Source organism: Cnephaeus nilssonii, assembly GCF_951640355.1.
Source record: "Cnephaeus nilssonii genome assembly, chromosome: 4".
In the NCBI taxonomy this organism is placed as follows: Eukaryota; Metazoa; Chordata; class Mammalia; order Chiroptera; family Vespertilionidae; genus Cnephaeus; species Cnephaeus nilssonii.
Genome location: NC_137075.1, coordinates 104,418,873 through 104,437,612, shown reverse-complemented (window position 1 = coordinate 104,437,612; position 18,740 = coordinate 104,418,873).

Here is an 18,740-nt window from a genome sequence, read left to right as displayed (position 1 = left end):
TCTCAAAACAGACTTTCATCCTCATAAAGGCTTTTATTACGATTATCCACCTGTCATTACACAGCATTAGACAATTACAGAGCTCAGACCGGCTCTCCCACCGCACGCCTTCCCCTCCGCTCCCGGCGGGGGAGGGGCGCGCCTCAACAGAATATTTCATTAAAAAATAGGGACGAATCTTTCACTTTTTTTAAAAAAGCGCTGCCAAGACGGCTACCCACGCTTTTTAAAACTTTGTTGTGAAAAGTCACTGGCGTGAGCGAGAGGGGGATGAAAAGGCCGCGTGGGCTCGAAAACCGTCTCCAATCCCACTTTGATTGCCAGGCGATTGACAAAATAATTTGTACCCGTCGATGCTCACGAAGGGGATTTTTACAATGGATTTGCCAAGCAGATTTTTAATTTTAATCAGTAATGAAAAAATGACAACACGAATCACAACAAGACATCAGCCGCCGAGCGGCTCCGCCGTCCCTGTCAGCCAGCCTCCGCCAGGCCCTGCACCTCCGCGCCCGTCAATCAGCGCTCCGGCTCCTGTTCATCTCTGCCATTTAATTAGACAGTTAAGTTCTTTACCCGCAATCTGCAGAACTGTCACTTACCAAGAGTGCAAGATGCTGAGATGTCCCGGGTGGGTCTGGGGGGCCAGCTGCCCTCCCTCCCGGGACGAGGGCTGGGGTCCCCGTCCGGACACTCCGTGCACTCGCGCCGGCTAGGGCCCCGGCCCACCGCTACGGACAGTTTCGATAAAAGCAAAACAACGCACAGTCGACGACGGGGGTGAAGTGCAGCGCACACGCTGTCGTGGGAGGACAAGGGAGAGGGGGGGCGGGTGCGATGGTGTCTGTTCTCTGTGTGTGGACTTATTCTGAGACCGCCTGGGTGGCGCTGACTGCCCTGGCGTGGGACACGGAGCGGCCTAGGACAGGTTCATGCCCTGGCTCTGTCACCTGCCAGCTGTGTGACCTTGAAGCAGTCCTTCCCTACCCTGAGCCTTGTCTCCTGTAAACCTAGAAATAGAAACAGTAAAAAATGAACCACCGCTCATGAATGAATTGCAGCAATGTATATATAAAATTCCTGTAGGGTGCTCTAGCAGTGGTTCATTACACCTGGCTTAAGGGATACTTCCTTTTTGTTTTCTTTTAATATATATTTTTATTGATTTCAGAGAGAGGAAGGGAGAGGGAGAGAGAGATAGAATCACTGATCGGCTGCCTCCTGCACGCCCCACGCTGGGGATCCAGCCCGCAACCTGGCGTGTGCCCTGACCAGGAAGGCACTCGTGACCTCCTGATTCAAGTACTGAGCCACGCGGGCCAGGCTTAAGGGATCCTCTCTGTCAGCAGGCGGGAGGGGCGGGAAATGTCCCACCCACCTGCCGAGGTACCTAGAGGGACTTGGGAGATACCACGCGAGTCGTGAGCACGAGAGACACATCAGCATCCAGACCTACTGTGGTAGGAAGAGGGCTCCCGCCCGCCAGCCCGCTGGTCGGCACGGTGACCCCCGTCCCAGGATCGGAGGCCAACAGCTGTGACCAAACACACACGGGACATAGAGTCTCTTCTGCTGTCTGGGGCTTTCATCTTGCACCTTTGAAAGTCCCTAAAGCTGTGTTTGCTTTTGAAACGGTTGGGGTTTTTCGTTCTGTTTGGTTTTCTGGTCTAGATGGAACAGAAGTTGTCTTGGTCTGATTGTTCACCGATGGGCGAGTGGGTGGGAGGATGAGCCTTGGGCGGGGGGTGGAAGGGGGGCCCAGGCTGAGCTCCGCCACCCCGCAGGAAGCAGGGAAGCAGGTTGGGAATGAACAGAGCCTTCTCCTTTAAGAGAGCCGTGGTTTAGCCAGGCGCATGATTGAAATGAACATAAAAGGTGGATTGTGAAAAACTGATTACTCACAGATAAGAAATGCACCCCAGGCAAAGCTGAGGAGCAAAAACTCCTTTTCTCCCCGAAGTTTCTTGGAAGGGATGGGTACGCCCCACCCCTAAGAGTGACGGGGTGGGGGTGGCAGGGCCTGGAGGGATATTCTCACCTTGCACTCAAGTCTCGGGGAGCACGGACCATCAGCCCAGACGGCGAGCGTTAAACCAATTAATTCAGGAGTCTGAATCGACGAAGATGTATTTTGCAACGTCTCCCCTGCCCAGATTACCTGTCCGCACCTGGGCGAGGCCCCACGGCTCTCCTGCAGGAGACAGACGAGGCGCTGTCTCATCACCCCCTCGGTGTCCTCACATTCTTGTCTTCTGAGTGACCACAAGGCCCTTCCCAGAAGGACACGGCGGACGCACAGAACCCAAATCCCATTACGCAAGAGTTGGCAGGAACTGGGACTTGGCAAGTCCGGGCTGGGACTCTGAGGCCAGGACCCTCAACCCGCTCAGGTGCCAACCTCCGCTGTGTGACGGCAGCAAGCCAGGGCCCTCGCTGGGCCTCAGCCTCCTCAGCTGCCAGCGGAGATCTTCTGATTCTAGGAAGCCATGACCTTGGATGGAAAAATGTTGATCTAGAAAAAACAAACACGGATTTTAGAAGCAGCAGGGGTGTGTGTGTATGTGTGTGTGTGTGTGTGTGTGTGTGTGTGTGTGTACCGGTCCTCCTGCACCCATACATGTCACCTCTTCCAAGAAGCCCTCCCTGACTTCTCTTCCCTGGGTTCTGAGAGGGAAGGGTCTGTTGGGAGTACCTGACCCAGAACCCCTGCACCCACCACACGGCTCTGCCCAGCTCCTTCCTGTGGGTGGTGGTAACAGATCTGGGGTTTTCACATTTTCCAGGTCTGTTGACCTGTCCCTCCCTCAGGGGATTGTGGGTCTTCTCACCTTTTATCACCCCAGGTCCCTGGGATCCTCTTCACATGTCTGTGGGCGCCCTCCCCTGCTCCATCACAGTTGTCCCTGCTGGCCTAAACCTGTGCCTCCCTGTAGAGGTGAGGGCTGGGCTACCTGAGCTGCCTGGCCTGCACTCAGAGAGCCAGCCTGCCAGGAGTGTTTGCCCCTGGGAAGTCCTTAGCCAGTGCCCGGCCCAGCTCCTTGGCCTCCAGTCAGACAAGATCAAAGGTGCTCTTTATGCTCCTAAGCTCCCCTGTGGGACAAGGCCGAGACTAGGTGTTGGCCGGATGTCCCACCCTCTCTCACCTTCTTCCCCTGCCTTTTCTTCTCCCCCTAACCCCCACCTCTTACTGGTTTCTTGTGGGAATGCTTCCTTAATAAATCTCTTAACACGTGTGGAGTCCTTGCCTCTAGGGAATCAGAGCTAAGATGTCTCAATTGTTAATAAAGGGTGTGGCACGTGGGAGATGCTGCTCAATGAATGTTTGTTAGATGGATAGATGGATGGATGGATAAATTTTGGATCTATGTATGGATGGATGTTTGTTGGATGGATGGATGGATGGATGGATGGATGGATGGATGGATGGATGGATAGATGGATGGGTGGATGTTGGATGTACATATGGATGGATGTTTGTTGGATGATGAATGGATGGATGTTTGTTGGATGGATGGATGGATGGATGGATGAATGTTTGTTGGATGAATAAATGTTTGTTGGATAGATGGATGGATGAATGTTTGTTGGATGGATAGATGGATGGATGGGTGTGTTGGGTGGATGGATGGATGAATGGATGGATTGATGTTCATTGGATGAATGGATGTTGGATGGATGAATGGATGAATGGATGGATGGATGTTGAATGGATGGATGGATGGATATAGGGATGGAGGGATGGATGGATGTAGGGATGGATGTTGGATGGATGAATGGATGGATAGATGTTGGATGGATGGATGAATCTTTGTTTGATGAAGGGATGGATGAATGTTGGATAGATGGATGGATGTGCTGGATGGATGGATGGATGAATGTTTGTTGGATGAATGGATGGATGAATGTTTGTTGGAAAGATGGATGGATGGATGGATGGATGGATGGATGGATGGATGGATAGATGGATGGATGGATGTTGGATGGATGAATGAATGGGTGGATGTTTGTTGGATGGATAGATGGATGAATGGATGGATGTTGGATGGATGGATGGATGGATGGATGGATGGATGGATGAATGTTTGTTGGATGGATAGATGGATTTTTGTTGGATGAATGGATGGATGGATGGATGTTTGTTGGATGGATAGATGGATGGATGGATGTGTTGGATGGATGAATGAATGTTTGTTGGATGAATGGATGGATAAATGTTTGTTGGATAGATGGATGAATGAATGTTTGTTGGATAGATGGATGGATGGATGGATGGATGGATGGATGTTGGATGGATGAATGGATGGATGGATGTTTGTTGGATGGATGGATGGATGGATGGATGTTTGTTGGATGAACGGATGGATGGATGGATGGATGGATGAATATCTCTCAGGCTCAGTCTCTGTTGGATAGATGTCAGAATCATTCCATAGAATTGGAAGCCAGGAAAGACCAGAGGAGCCCTTCTGGAAGTCTGTGCTGGCTCAAGCTCCCTGAGAGCACAGATCTGTCTGTTACTGTGCAGCCACCGAGCCTGGCCCCAAGGGATCTCAACAAATCAGCATGGACTGGAACAGTGATTGTGGTCTGCCCCTCTGCTGCCAATCATGCAGCACCCCCCAGTTAGGCCCCTCCTCCTTTCCAAAGGAAACCCTGGGGCTCCGCTTCCCACCCTGACACTGAGCAAAACCCAGGCACCCTTCCCTCCAGACACCTTGCTCGCTCTCGCCTGAGTCTGCAGCTGCACCAGACCACAGCAGAGATGCAGAAAAGCTGGTCCCTCTCAGCAAAGCCTACTCATAGGCCATGCCCACAAAAGGCGCCCTGGGCAGCCTCACCCTGGTGACCTCCCTGGCTCTGTGGGAACAGCGGCAGGCAGCAGGAAGCCCGCCCTCCGTGGGCCGGGGCGGCAGGTTCACACACTTCAGACATGTGTGTGAGCACCCTCCACAATGGGGCTTTGTCCTGGCCCCAGTGAGCCAGCGTCTGCAGAGCCTGGGAGGGCGTGGGCAGCGGACCAGGGACACACCACCACCTTCCAGCTCTGGGAGGGTGCAGGGAGGAGACAGGCTGGTCCTGGGAGGCCACCAGCAATGCCTCTCCCGGGGCTGGAGGAGCACCCAGAATCTCACACGCAGTCTATTCCCTGGCCGTGTGCAAAGAGGAGCGTGAGGAAGAGGGAGCAGATCTCTGTCCACGCAGCTCTCACTGTAGACCAGGCGCCAGGCCTTACACTTTGCACAGCCTACCTCATCCCACCTCTGTGAGGGTGCGTTCTCACACCCACTACACAGATGGGTAAACTGAGGCTCTGAGCAGCAAATGACTTGCCCACAATCAATAACACCCCAGGTGTCACTGCCTCGAAGACCTCTGCTCTGCCCCCGCCTCCAGTTTGGCTCCCCTCTCCCTTAAGTATCTGCCCACCTCGCACCTCCTCCAGGACCCCGCTGCCTTTGGACCCCAAGAGCACCCCACTCAATCAATCCCTGACTGCCCCGACCTCCCTCAGCCTCTGCTCCCCCCAACCCCCCAGGTCACTCAGAGCCTGGGAACGTGCTACAAAACCTGCTTCCACTGGCCGCCTGCCCGTGGCCACTAACACTTCCTCCACTCCCAGCCCAGGTGGGAAAGGCTCAGGACTGCCCCCTCCAAGGTGCTTCCCCCCCCCCCCGCCCCACATGCAGCATTGGCTCCCAGGGACAGATACCTGGTGCTCCCCCAGACCAGCCGAGGACCAGGAGGGCTGGAGCTCGCCGCCACGCCTGTCCCACGGGCCAAGCCTCAGTGTCCACGGACAGAAGAGAGGAGGCTGGGAAGACTGGCCCAAGTCCATCAAGGCCGCCAATAGGACAGGACCCTAAACTCCGGGACACTGGTCCAATGTTCAAGTCCAGGCGTCCTCCATGCCCAGCAGGGCCAGTTGTTACACGCTAACAGCACACGGCTGACCGTAGCCATCACTCCCCTTCCTCCCAAAACCACCCGAGACGATGGAACTACCAGGAGGGCACAAGCACCAGCCCGGGATGCACAGGATGCAGAGATGGCAGCTGGAGCCGGACTCGCTCCCGGCTCTCCTCCTGCAGAAGGACCCAGGCAGCTGGCCACAGGCCCCGCAGCCGCCACGCCGGTGTGCGCAGACCGCCACAGCTCCTGAGTGTCAGAGCAGAGCCGGCCGGCACCCAGAGGACACGGTGCCCCGGGGAGCGGCCAGCACACACCCATCCACCCAGCGCAGCCACGGGCACCATCAGTCTCCCAGCCCCAGTCCGCCTGGAGGAGCCACTGCGTGCGCACACGGAAGTGCAGACCACGAGCCCAGAGGCAGGGGCCTCCGCGGGGGGACCTGCTAGAGAGAGATGCACGCACTGAAGGTGTCGCTCAGCCATGCGGGACCCCAGTGCCTTCTGGGCTCGGCGGGCCCTGGCCAGTCTTCCCCGGTGCGGTGGCCCCCCTGCCCAGCTCCCGGCCTCTGTCCAGCCTCACTCAATGCAGGGACAGGCTGTCACCCCCAGGATGGGTGCTTGGGGGACCTCAACCATCCTTACCTGTCCTTCCCTCCTCTTCCCACCTCTGCCCCCCTCCCTTCTCCTCTATCACAGTAGCTACTATCTATGATATTTGGACCCTAAACTCCGGGACACCGGTCCAATGTTCAAGACAGGCCCCAGTGTGTGAGTCCATTCCAGCGTCTCCCCGACCCTCCGATGGAGGCGCTGCTGAGTCCTCACCCTCAGCTGGGACACGAGCCTCAGAGAGTGACCTAACTGGGCCGAGGCCACTCAGCCTTGTGACCCTGACAGTGTCCACGCAAGAGGGACTCCAGAGGCCAAGGGAAGAACCAATCAGTAAACATTCATCAAGGAGTGATGGACTGACTACATGTGTGTGTGTGGATTTTTTAAAGCCCGAATTTGACCTTGTTCCTGCCCTGAGGCAGCCCTTCTGGGCAGCTGTGACCTTCACTCGGACCCCGAGCTCCTTGCCCCTCTGGCAGGTGTGCGCTGTGAGCTCAGTGCGTGGCCTCCCAGAGAGCGGCCTCCACAGCACCCCCCTGGAATCCAGCAAATTCTAAGGTCGGGGTCCCAACCCTCAGCACCTCGGAGGGTGATCACCGTTGGAGACGGGGTCTTTACCGAGGTCATCGAGTTAAAATGAGGTCATCAGGCTGAGCCCTCATCAGGTGACTGGGGACCCTGTCTCACCTCACAGACCCTCCACAGCAACTCTCCAAAGGCATTGTTCTCCCCATTTTACAGATGAGGAAACGGAGGCTCCGATGGTTGAAACCGCTCGAACAAGGTCACCACCGCGGGTGCCCCAGGATTCAGACCCGGCGCAGCCGGCAGCCACACACCCTGGAAACGCGGCCCAACCTGCCGCGCCTCGCGGTGCACACGCCGGCGCTGGAAATGGGAAGCGCGCTTGGCTGCAAACAGGCTGGAGCCCCGAGCTCTGCCAATCATCCCAGAGCATATGCACCGCGGGGACGGAACAGTTGTGCGCTCTTCCCCACGCCGAGTATTTTGCATGTTCCTCTCTCCAGCACCACAGCTCTCCCATCGCCACGTTGCATGCGCCCCGAGATACTTCCTCTCTTGTGTTTTACCCCACACAGCGGCTGTCTTCTAAGAAACCGACCAAGGGACAAAATCTTGTAACTATTCCAGCCATTCACTTCTCCGGCGGAATTACCCAGCAAAGAGCAACATTTGGGGCCCGCTTCACCAGCAGATAACTGCACTGTGCAATCAGCCAACACACCGTTAGCGGGGTCTGCAACACACGTGAGGCCCTGGGGCCACCGCAGGCCCCCAGGAGGCCCTGGGTGCGGGGACAGGCCCAGCAAAGTGGCACCCGCTCCTGGGAAGGCGCCTGCAGGCGGGTTCTTTGGAGAAGTGGAGGTGAGCTCCGTCCGACCTGCCTTCCCACAGGCCCGAGGACTCAGCTCCAGCTGCGCCAACAAAGCACAGACGGGGTGGTCTGCGGGCCGTGGGAGCTCAGAGTCAGGCCTAAGGAAGGCTTGTTGGGGGAGAGGACCTCGGAGTTTGGGCTGAAGGACTGGGTGATCGGGACTGCTGATGGAGCAGGCACGTGCCAGGCAGGGAGCCCCATCTCCTGAAGTTCGAGTATTACCAACCGGTCCTCCACTTGGGGGGGCGGAGTCAACTTCTTACAACCCCTCAACGCTGAACTGAAGCAGCTTTATAGGCCTGACCCATACACCCTCCAACAGCCCTCCAAGGTGGGCATTCTTAGGCTTATTTTACAGCGGGGGGAGGGGGGAGTGCACAGAGGTTAGATCTCCCGTGTTGGGTCAAGCCCGTTGCAAACCCGCAACTGGAAAGCACCAGAGCCGTGCTCACAGCCCCGTGCCCACGTGTGTAAAGCCTCCCACTCAGAGCCGCTGGGGGTGGTTGCTAAAGGGAAAACGTCCAGGACTCGTCCCACACGGACAGAATCGGAATCTCTGGGGCTATGGCCAGGGCATATGAACTTTGTTAAACACACCCCACCCCAAGGTGAGGTCTTCGTCATGCTGTTCCCTCTGCCTGATGCTCTTCCCACAGAGAGCCACCTGCTTCCCCTGTACAAGTCGCCAGCAGCCTGCCACACAGCCGGGGAGCGGGGGGTGCAGAGAGAAACACCTGGAGTAGGTGGAAAGGGTCCCCCACTATCACCACCACACGATCATCAACCAGGCCCTGAGGGATGGAACCCACCAGAAAGCGGTCGGCTTCTCCAAGGCGGAGAGGTGACAGAATCAGAGTCAGAAGCCAAGTCATCCCGACTGAAGCGCGGATGCCCACCCCCCCCACCCCCGTCCCCGCTGCCCCGTGTGGTTTCATTCATGCCCACAGGGACCCAACACCAGTCCTTACAGTATTTTCCCAAAAGGACCACCGCGTTTCTTATCTCAGAGCCGGGCACGTCCCCGGCAATAGCCATGGTCCGTCTGTTCCCTGTGCCCCCGGGACCCGGGCGCATGTCTGACCGTGAAGGACAGCCGATGTGGAGCTGTGTGACTTCGGAGTGTAGGTCACAGATGCAGAGCAGCTGCCCCCTGACCCACAGGACACTCATTCTTGGAACCAAGCCGCCATGCTGTGAGGGAGCCCGAGGCACGTGCGGAGGCCACATGAAATGTCCCAGCCACTGGCCCCTCCTGCGATGCCTGCCAACAGCACCCACCAGATACGTGTGCGAGGGAGCCATCGATAATCCAGTCCAGCCTCCCTCTGACCACAACCCCCTGAGAGATGCTGGTGAGAACCGCCCTGCTGAGCACGGCCCTGCGGAACCAGGAGAAATAATCACCACGAGTGAGCGGTGGTTGGTGCTCCGAGCATGGGGGTTTGCTGCACAGCGCGAGACAACCAGGCACTGGCCTGATACGGGGGTGCAGGCTCAGATGTGACGTGCCACGTCCCGACCCCCAGGCTGAAGGGCAGGCCCTGGGCTATGTCCCAGGAGGGGTGGGAGCAGGGAGGCCGTCCCTGACCCCTCTTCATCCGGCTGCCAGGTTCCCTTTCCTTCTTAAGCCCCATGGGCCTCTTCGACTCGGAAATAAAGGACGTTTACTAGCAGTGCTTCTGTGCAGTTGGATGAATACAATGGAATATGTGCTGCGATGACTACGCACATAAAAATTATGTTTTCTTCACAAAGAATCTCTCTCTCTCTTTTTTCTCTCTCTCCCAAATCAGCCCAGCCCACAAGGACTATGAAAAGTACAGCCTCCAAGATGTTACTCAATCTGTTAGCTCAGCACACGCCACGACATAAAAGATAAGGCTGCGCGGAGCGAAGGCCGCCATGGAGCGGGGCTGGCCAGCCGCCTGCCCTGTGAACTGCCGCGCCCCGTGGGTGAAGCGGGGAGAAGACCCGGAGGGGACGGTGAAACGTCCACTGAGCGGGGTCGAGGTTGGGGAGGCGGGGGTTCAGAGCCCCCCAGAACCGTGCAGGGGCCCAGGCGGGGGCTGAGCGATTCCTTCCCACACACTTTCTGGTTTCTTCTCCCTCTTTTCCAAGGCAACGGACTTGCACTTCCTTTTAAGATTTCCTTTTGCTCAGAGAAGAAAGCAGCGAGCCTGCACTGATGGGTACACGCCGGGCACCGTGCGGGCCATGCCCCTGGCACCCCCAAGCTCGGGACCACCAGGTGGCAGGAGCCTGGGCTGCGGAATGAGCCGGAAGCGGGTGGGAATCCCCTCTCTGACTCTCAGGAGCCGTGCAAACTGGGGGCTCAATGAATGAATACTTGTTGGATGGAAAAATAAAGGTCCTCTTTCCCTCCCCACCCAGGTCCCTCCGACCAGCACACGTGCCGTGTATAGATGCACAGGCGAGGCTGAGTCCTGCTCAAAGACTGTCTGCACGCTTCCCACGCCGGAGCCAGGCCAGGCGCTCGCTCCTAGACCAGGCACCCTCACTCCAACACGCAGGCTCAACCTCACCCGCAAGCAGGACAGAACCCAGCCCGTGCCCCGTCCTCCCCGGGCCTGAGGGAGCTGAGGAAGAGGCGCGGGTCATGGTCCCAGCACACATGGTCCCGGGACAGCGGAGCGGGTGGGGGTGGTGTCACAGGGGCCTGGAGGTCCCGGGAGAGGCTGGAGGTGGTGAGAAGCTTCCAGTAGGTGGCCAGCAGTGGCCCGAATGCAGCGCCCTCCCATCGCCCCAGGCAGCCCTTGGGGAAACCAGGGGGCCTGCGTCCCCGAGCGCACCTGATATTTCCGAGGTGACCTGCCGACCCGCTGGCGCCCCATTCCCTCCTAAGGATGTTGCTAATTCAATCCCATGGACGGGGAACTCCGACATCACATCACATCTGCACCTTAACTCACACGGCAGCCCTGAAACAGCGCCCGCTGGTGGACAGGAGAAAGGTTACCCCGAGGGGCCACTGGCTTGCGGGGCCCAACCAAGCCTCAGGAGGTTCCACTCAGGACCCTCCTAACGCCAACACCTGCTCCGTGTCACCACAGGGCCTGGCACTAAGGGGAAGGATTAGATGGCGTAGGTACGATCCTATATTTTATAATATTTCATAAAGGGCACTGCATTTTATACTCTCTAAGCCTCGTTTCCTAGTCTATAAAATAAGAGTAATATTACCTGCCTAACCGTGTTACAGGATGAAGCGAGGTATTATAGGTGCAGGGTCTACGCATCTACAACCATCAATTCACGTTCCATTAAGTTCAGCAAATACTTAGTCACCATCATCATTATTATTCGCTGTCATTTATTTAGCATCTGCTAAGTGCTAGAGGCTGTCTAGGCTTCCTCATAACAATCCTTCAAGGAAGATAGTCTGATGGCATTTATTGGGCAATAGTGATGGGATCTGTGGCAGGAAGAAGGTAGGAATAGGATGAGACCGTGGCTTCCACGCTGGGAGTGCGGCCGACCGCTTCCCCGGGGCACCCTGCCGTGTCCGTACCAGACTACCCTGAATAGCATGTACTTTTTAAAAATATATATTTTTATTGATTTCAGAGAGGAAGGGAGAGAGTGATTGAAACATCAATGATGAGAGAGTCATTGATCAGCTGCCTCCTGCACGCCCCCTACTGGGGATCGAGCCCACAACCTGGGCATGTGCCCTTGATGGGAATCGAACCAGGGACCCTTCATTCTGCAGGCCGACGCTCTATCCACTGAGCCAAACTGACTAGGGCCAGCATGTACTTTTAACACATGGTGGAGCTTGCAAGGCTCGTGGAAGTCTCCAGATGCCTCCCCTATTTCTCCCCAAAATGCGAGCTAGGCCTGAAGGTGGGATAAGCTGGCGGTGCCATGATCTCCCGGCAGTTAGGGTGCTGGACCCGCAGCCCAGAGCAGGCAGAGGGGCTGAGTCTGGGCGCCTGGTGCAGATCCGGGATGCTCAACGGTAGCAGGAGTGTCCCCGGGTCTTTCGGTCCTGACTCGGGGCAGAACCAGATAGAAATCTCTGGAGTAAAGCATCCCCAGTTGCGCGCCACAAGCATCCTCAATTTAGGGCCACAAGAGTCCCACCGATTAAAGATAAGCAACGACCTCACCGTGAAAAGTCACAGAAACGGGAGGAAGTGGGTGCCCATGACAAGGGGCAGTCGCTTTAAACACCCAGGGAGCGCGGACGGTGAGTAGTCCGACACATCACGGGTGGCCTCGGCGTATGGAACGTAAACAGGAAGAAAGGGTGGGACTCAGGGATGAGCTATCAACAACAGGCTCCCGGAATGGCCACGCAGGTTTAAAAAGTAAGCCGTTGGAACTTCTAAAAGTGAAAGTGATTTATTCTTTAAATCAGTGGATTATCCTTAGCTGGCAATAAAAGCTGTGAACCCAAGAATAAAAGTCGAGTCAAATAGCCAAAATGCAGTGCCAAGAGACAAGGCCATGGGGAACCCCAAGGGGAAGGGAAGCGGCGTGGAGGGTGGGGCGCGGAGCTCCCAGGTCTGTCTGACCTGAGCTCCAGAAGGGAGTGCAAAAGCCATAGTTGAAGAGATAACAGCGGAGAACTTTCCGGAACAGATGGGAGCTATAAATCCAAGATTCGGGAATCACAACACGGGGTAGGCAAAGGCGGTTCACAGTTGTGAGTACGTGAAACACGGAGTTTATTCTTGTGCTATCATGCATTTGTGTTATTGTATTATTTATTTGAATTACGTAAGCCCGCTGTTGACCACCCCTGCATATTCCAAGTAAGACTACATGTTTTAAATCCACTCAGACACCTCATCCTGCGTCTTTCAAATACCAGAGACAGAAACGATGCTTTAATGCAGCCAGACAGGAGGAGGAGGTCACCCTCCCAGGAGCGATGGTCAGACAGAGCAAACGGCTCAGCTCCCACAAGAACCGCCAGAAGACACGTAATTGAGCTTTCAGCATGGGGAGGGGCGTTGGTTGTCCGTCCAGGAAGGCACACTTCACAGAGCTGGGTGCCCGGCAGGAGCCAAAGGAAACAAAGGTAGATCAGACTCATGTGGGGGTGCCAAGCCAGCAGGTCTCCCCAGGGAAGGAAAGAAAAGGGTCATGTGGGTGCAAGAAGGGATGGTGAGCGGAGAAGCTGATGAATGTGTGTATAAAACTAACACAAGCCCTCGCTGTTTCAGCTCAGTGGATAGAGCATCGGCCTGTGGACTGAAGGGTCCTGGGTTCGATTCTGGTCAAGGGCATGTGCCCAGGCTTCGGGCTCGAGCCCCAGTGAGGGGCATGCAGGAAGCAGCCGATCAATAATTCTCTCTCATCATTGATGTTTCAATCTCTCTCTCCCTCTCCCTTCCCCTCTGAAATCAATAAAAATATTTTTTTAAAAAACTAAATAACACTAACAAAATAATGTATGTATAAGATAACAATAGTCTAATGCATGAAGTTACAGAAAAACAAAATTAAAATGTTAGATAATACATGTAAGTCAAGAGGGCAGTGATTTGACTTAGGATATTCTAAGGTCTTTTTATAATGCAAAGGAGGTAAAGATGTTGTTTAATTTAGTATGTTGTTAAGTTAAATGTGGGTGGTAAAGTGTCTAGGACATTCAGAAAAACAATGGAGAAAAAATAAACATCAGCGTAATAGAGGGAGAGTAAATATGGAATGAGGAAAAGAAGCCAATGGGAAAAAATCTTTTTTAACCTCAATCAAAAGGCAAGAAAGAAGAAGAGACAATTGTACGATTGGAAAAAAAGAGATCACCAACTAAGATAACAGAGAAATGAATTAATGATCTAAATAAACATAAATGGACTCACCAAGCCATTCAAGACAAAACTGTCCAAAAGATGTTTGAAACACACAAGAAAAACCCAGGATGCCACCACCTAGTTTAAGAGGTAAAATATAATCAGCAAAATGTACCTTCGTTATCATAAGCCCTCCCTCGCCACCAGAGGAAAAAGAAAGGCCACTTAGTTCAATGTCTAGTATAACCTCCTGTTCCCATATCGTTTACTGCAAGTGTAAGTATCACCACACACACAAACACACACACACAGACACACTTACACACATATGCACATACACGCTATACACACATACGCACATACACACACTCACACATACACGAACACTCACACATATACACACTCACACATACATACACACTCACACATACACACACATACACACACACACACACTTACTTTTTCTTGCACATCACCTTTTTTCTCAATCTGGTGTTGGTGAGGTTGGCCCATTTTGACCTGTGACACTAGTCCACGAATTTTCACGGCCGCGTCACCTTTTGTTGAGACTGAGCCGCAATTGGTTTATCCATTCCCTTACCGGCTGGCATTGCTAGCATGAAACCGGTAACATGTGCTAACACTTCTCTCGAAGGTAAGTACTCTCAGGGGTGGAATTCCTGGGTCACGGGATGCCAAGGCCTTTGACGTCCCTAGATATTGACGACGCGGGAAGTCACACCAGATTGCCGCGTGCCCGGCAATGGCAAGCCCGGCGTTTGCACCGTTTCCCCTAAAGGGGCTGCTGATTCTGGACCAGGAGGCCGAGGAGGCTGAGAGGCTAAAACTCTGACCAATGTCCAGACCTAGAGGAGCTCAGGACTCTGGCTAAGGCGGCCTCGGTAAGCCGCCACACGCAGAGTGGTGTGAGTCCATTTTTCATGGTTCTCTACTTCTCTTCTCTCTGCCTTTTGTGGAGAAATTGATTTGGGTTGGGTTTTGAACTGACTCTGAAAAGAACGTGCATCTCTTTAGAGTCCATTGAAAACCCGGTCAGATGTGCCCCAGGAGTAAGGCCAACCCGTGACATGCTGTCCTTGAAGGGATTGGAGCCCCGTTTAAAACTTCTCCGCCCCTGACGGGACCCAGGAGGTCCGGCACGCCCCGCAGCCTGTGCCTGAGCCAACACTGAGCCTGGTCCGCTCCATGTGCGCCCTGCTCCCCGCAGCCTGTGTCTGAGCCCAACACTGAGCCTGCTCCGCTCTGTGTGCGCCCTGCTCCCCGCAGCCTGTGCCTGAGCCAACACTGAGCCTGGTCCGCTCTGTGTGCTCCCTGCTCCCCGCAGCCTGTGTCTGAGCCCAACACTGAGCCTGGTCCGCTCTGTGTGCGCCCTGCTCCCCGCAGCCTGTGCCTGAGCCCAACACTGAGCCTGGTCCGCTCTGTGTGCGCCCTGCTCCCCGCAGCCTGTGTCTGAGCCCAACACTGAGCCTGGTCCGCTCTGTGTGCGCCCTGCTCCCCGCAGCCTGTGTCTGAGCCCAACACTGAGCCTGGTCCGCTCTGTGTGCGCCCTGCTCCCCGCAGCCTGTGCCTGAGCCCAACACTGAGCCTGGTCTGCTCTGTGTGCGCCCTGCTCCCCGCAGCCTGTGCCTGAGCCCAACACTGAGCCTGGTCCGCTCTGTGTGCGCCCTGCTCCCCGCAGCCTGTGCCTGAGCCACATACTGAGCCTGGTCCGCTCTGTGTGCTCCCTGCTCCCCGCAGCCTGTGTCTGAGCCAACACTGAGCCTGGTCCGCTCTGTGTGTGCCCTGCTCCCCGCAGCCTGTGCCTGAGCCACATACTGAGCCTGGTCCGCTCTGTGTGCGCCCTGCTCCCCGCAGCCTGTGCCTGAGCCCAACACTGAGCCTGGTCCGCTCTGTGTGTGCCCTGCTCCCCGCAGCCTGTGCCTGAGCCACATACTGAGCCTGGTCCGCTCTGTGTGCGCCCTGCTCCCCGCAGCCTGTGCCTGAGCCACATACTGAGCCTGGTCCGCTCTGTGTGCGCCCTGCTCCCCGCAGCCTGTGCCTGAGCCCAACACTGAGCCTGGTCCGCTCTGTGTGTGCCCTGCTCCCCGCAGCCTGTGCCTGAGCCACATACTGAGCCTGGTCCGCTCTGTGTGCGCCCTGCTCCCCGCAGCCTGTGCCTGAGCCACATACTGAGCCTGGTCCGCTCTGTGTGCGCCCTGCTCCCCGCAGCCTGTGTCTGAGCCAACACTGAGCCTGGTCCGCTCTGTGTGCGCCCTGCTCCCCGCAGCCTGTGTCTGAGCCCAACACTGAGCCTGGTCCGCTCTGTGTGCGCCCTGCTCCCCGCAGCCTGTGCCTGAGCCCAACACTGAGCCTGGTCCGCTCTGTGTGCGCCCTGCTCCCCGCAGCCTGTGTCTGAGCCCAACACTGAGCCTGGTCCGCTCTGTGTGCGCCCTGCTCCCCGCAGCCTGTGTCTGAGCCCAACACTGAGCCTGGTCCGCTCTGTGTGCGCCCTGCTCCCCGCAGCCTGTGCCTGAGCCCAACACTGAGCCTGGTCTGCTCTGTGTGCGCCCTGCTCCCCGCAGCCTGTGCCTGAGCCCAACACTGAGCCTGGTCCGCTCTGTGTGCGCCCTGCTCCCCGCAGCCTGTGCCTGAGCCACATACTGAGCCTGGTCCGCTCTGTGTGCTCCCTGCTCCCCGCAGCCTGTGTCTGAGCCAACACTGAGCCTGGTCCGCTCTGTGTGTGCCCTGCTCCCCGCAGCCTGTGCCTGAGCCACATACTGAGCCTGGTCCGCTCTGTGTGCGCCCTGCTCCCCGCAGCCTGTGCCTGAGCCCAACACTGAGCCTGGTCCGCTCTGTGTGTGCCCTGCTCCCCGCAGCCTGTGCCTGAGCCACATACTGAGCCTGGTCCGCTCTGTGTGCGCCCTGCTCCCCGCAGCCTGTGCCTGAGCCACATACTGAGCCTGGTCCGCTCTGTGTGCGCCCTGCTCCCCGCAGCCTGTGCCTGAGCCCAACACTGAGCCTGGTCCGCTCTGTGTGTGCCCTGCTCCCCGCAGCCTGTGCCTGAGCCACATACTGAGCCTGGTCCGCTCTGTGTGCGCCCTGCTCCCCGCAGCCTGTGCCTGAGCCACATACTGAGCCTGGTCCGCTCTGTGTGCGCCCTGCTCCCCGCAGCCTGTGTCTGAGCCAACACTGAGCCTGGTCCGCTCTGTGTGCGCCCTGCTCCCCGCAGCCTGTGTCTGAGCCCAACACTGAGCCTGGTCCGCTCTGTGTGCGCCCTGCTCCCCGCAGCCTGTGTCTGAGCCCAACACTGAGCCTGGTCCGCTCTGTGTGCGCCCTGCTCCCCGCAGCCTGTGTCTGAGCCCAACACTGAGCCTGGTCCGCTCTGTGTGCGCCCTGCTCCCCGCAGCCTGTGTCTGAGCCAACACTGAGCCTGGTCCGCTCTGTGTGCGCCCTGCTCCCCGCAGCCTGTGTCTGAGCCCAACACTGAGCCTGGTCCGCTCTGTGTGCGCCCTGCTCCCCGCAGCCTGTGTCTGAGCCCAACACTGAGCCTGGTCCGCTCTGTGTGCGCCCTGCTCCCCGCAGCCTGTGTCTGAGCCAACACTGAGCCTGGTCCGCTCTGTGTGCGCCCTGCTCCCCGCAGCCTGTGCCTGAGCCCAACACTGAGCCTGGTCCGCTCTGTGTGCGCCCTGCTCCCCGCAGCCTGTGTCTGAGCCAACACTGAGCCTGGTCCGCTCTGTGTGCGCCCTGCTCCCCGCAGCCTGTGTCTGAGCCACATACTGAGCCTGGTCCGCTCTGTGTGTGCCCTGCTCCCTGCAGCCTGTGTCTGAGCCCAACACTGAGCCTGGTCCGCTCTGTGTGTGCCCTGCTCCCTGCAGCCTGTGTCTGAGCCCAACACTGAGCCTGGTCCGCTCTGTGTGCGCCCTGCTCCCCGCAGCCTGTGTCTGAGCCCAACACTGAGCCTGGTCCGCTCTGTGTGCGTCCTGCTCCCATCAGCCTGTGTCTGAGCCCAACACTGAGCCTGGTCCGCTCTGTGTGCGCCCTGCTCCCCGCAGCCTGTGTCTGAGCCCAACACTGAGCCTGGTCCGCTCTGTGTGCGCCCTGCTCCCCGCAGCCTGTGTCTCAGCCAACACTGAGCCTGGTTCGCTCTGTGTGCTCCCTGCTCCCCGCAGCCTGTGCCTGAGCCAACACTGAGCCTGGTCCGCTCTGTGTGCGCCCTGCTCCCCGCAGCCTGTGTCTGACCCCAACACTGAGCCTGGTCCGCTCTGTGTGCGCCCTGCTCCCCGCAGCCTGTGCCTGAGCCACATACTGAGCCTGGTCCGCTCTGTGTGCGCCCTGCTCCCCGCAGCCTGTGCCTGAGCCAACACTGAGCCTGGTCCGCTCTGTGTGCGCCCTGCTCCCCGCAGCCTGTGCCTGAGCCACATACTGAGCCTGGTTCGCTCTGTGTGCGCCCTGCTCCCCGCAGCCTGTGTCTGAGCCAACACTGAGCCTGGTCCGCTCTGTGTGCTCCCTGCTCCCCGCAGCCTGTGCCTGAGCCCAACACTGAGCCTGGTCCGCTCTGTGTGCGCCCTGCTCCCCGCAGCCTGTGCCTGAGCCACATACTGAGCCTGGTCCGCTCTGTGTGCGCCCTGCTCCCCGCAGCCTGTGTCTGAGCCCAACACTGAGCCTGGTTCGCTCTGTGTGCGCCCTGCTCCCCGCAGCCTGTGTCTGAGCCAACACTGAGCCTGGTCCGCTCTGTGTGCTCCCTGCTCCCCGCAGCCTGTGCCTGAGCCAACACTGAGCCTGGTCCGCTCTGTGTGCGCCCTGCTCCCCGCAGCCTGTGTCTGACCCCAACACTGAGCCTGGTCCGCTCTGTGTGCGCCCTGCTCCCCGCAGCCTGTGCCTGAGCCACATACTGAGCCTGGTCCGCTCTGTGTGCGCCCTGCTCCCCGCAGCCTGTGCCTGAGCCAACACTGAGCCTGGTCCGCTCTGTGTGCGCCCTGCTCCCCGCAGCCTGTGCCTGAGCCACATACTGAGCCTGGTCCGCTCTGTGTGCGCCCTGCTCCCCGCAGCCTGTGCCTG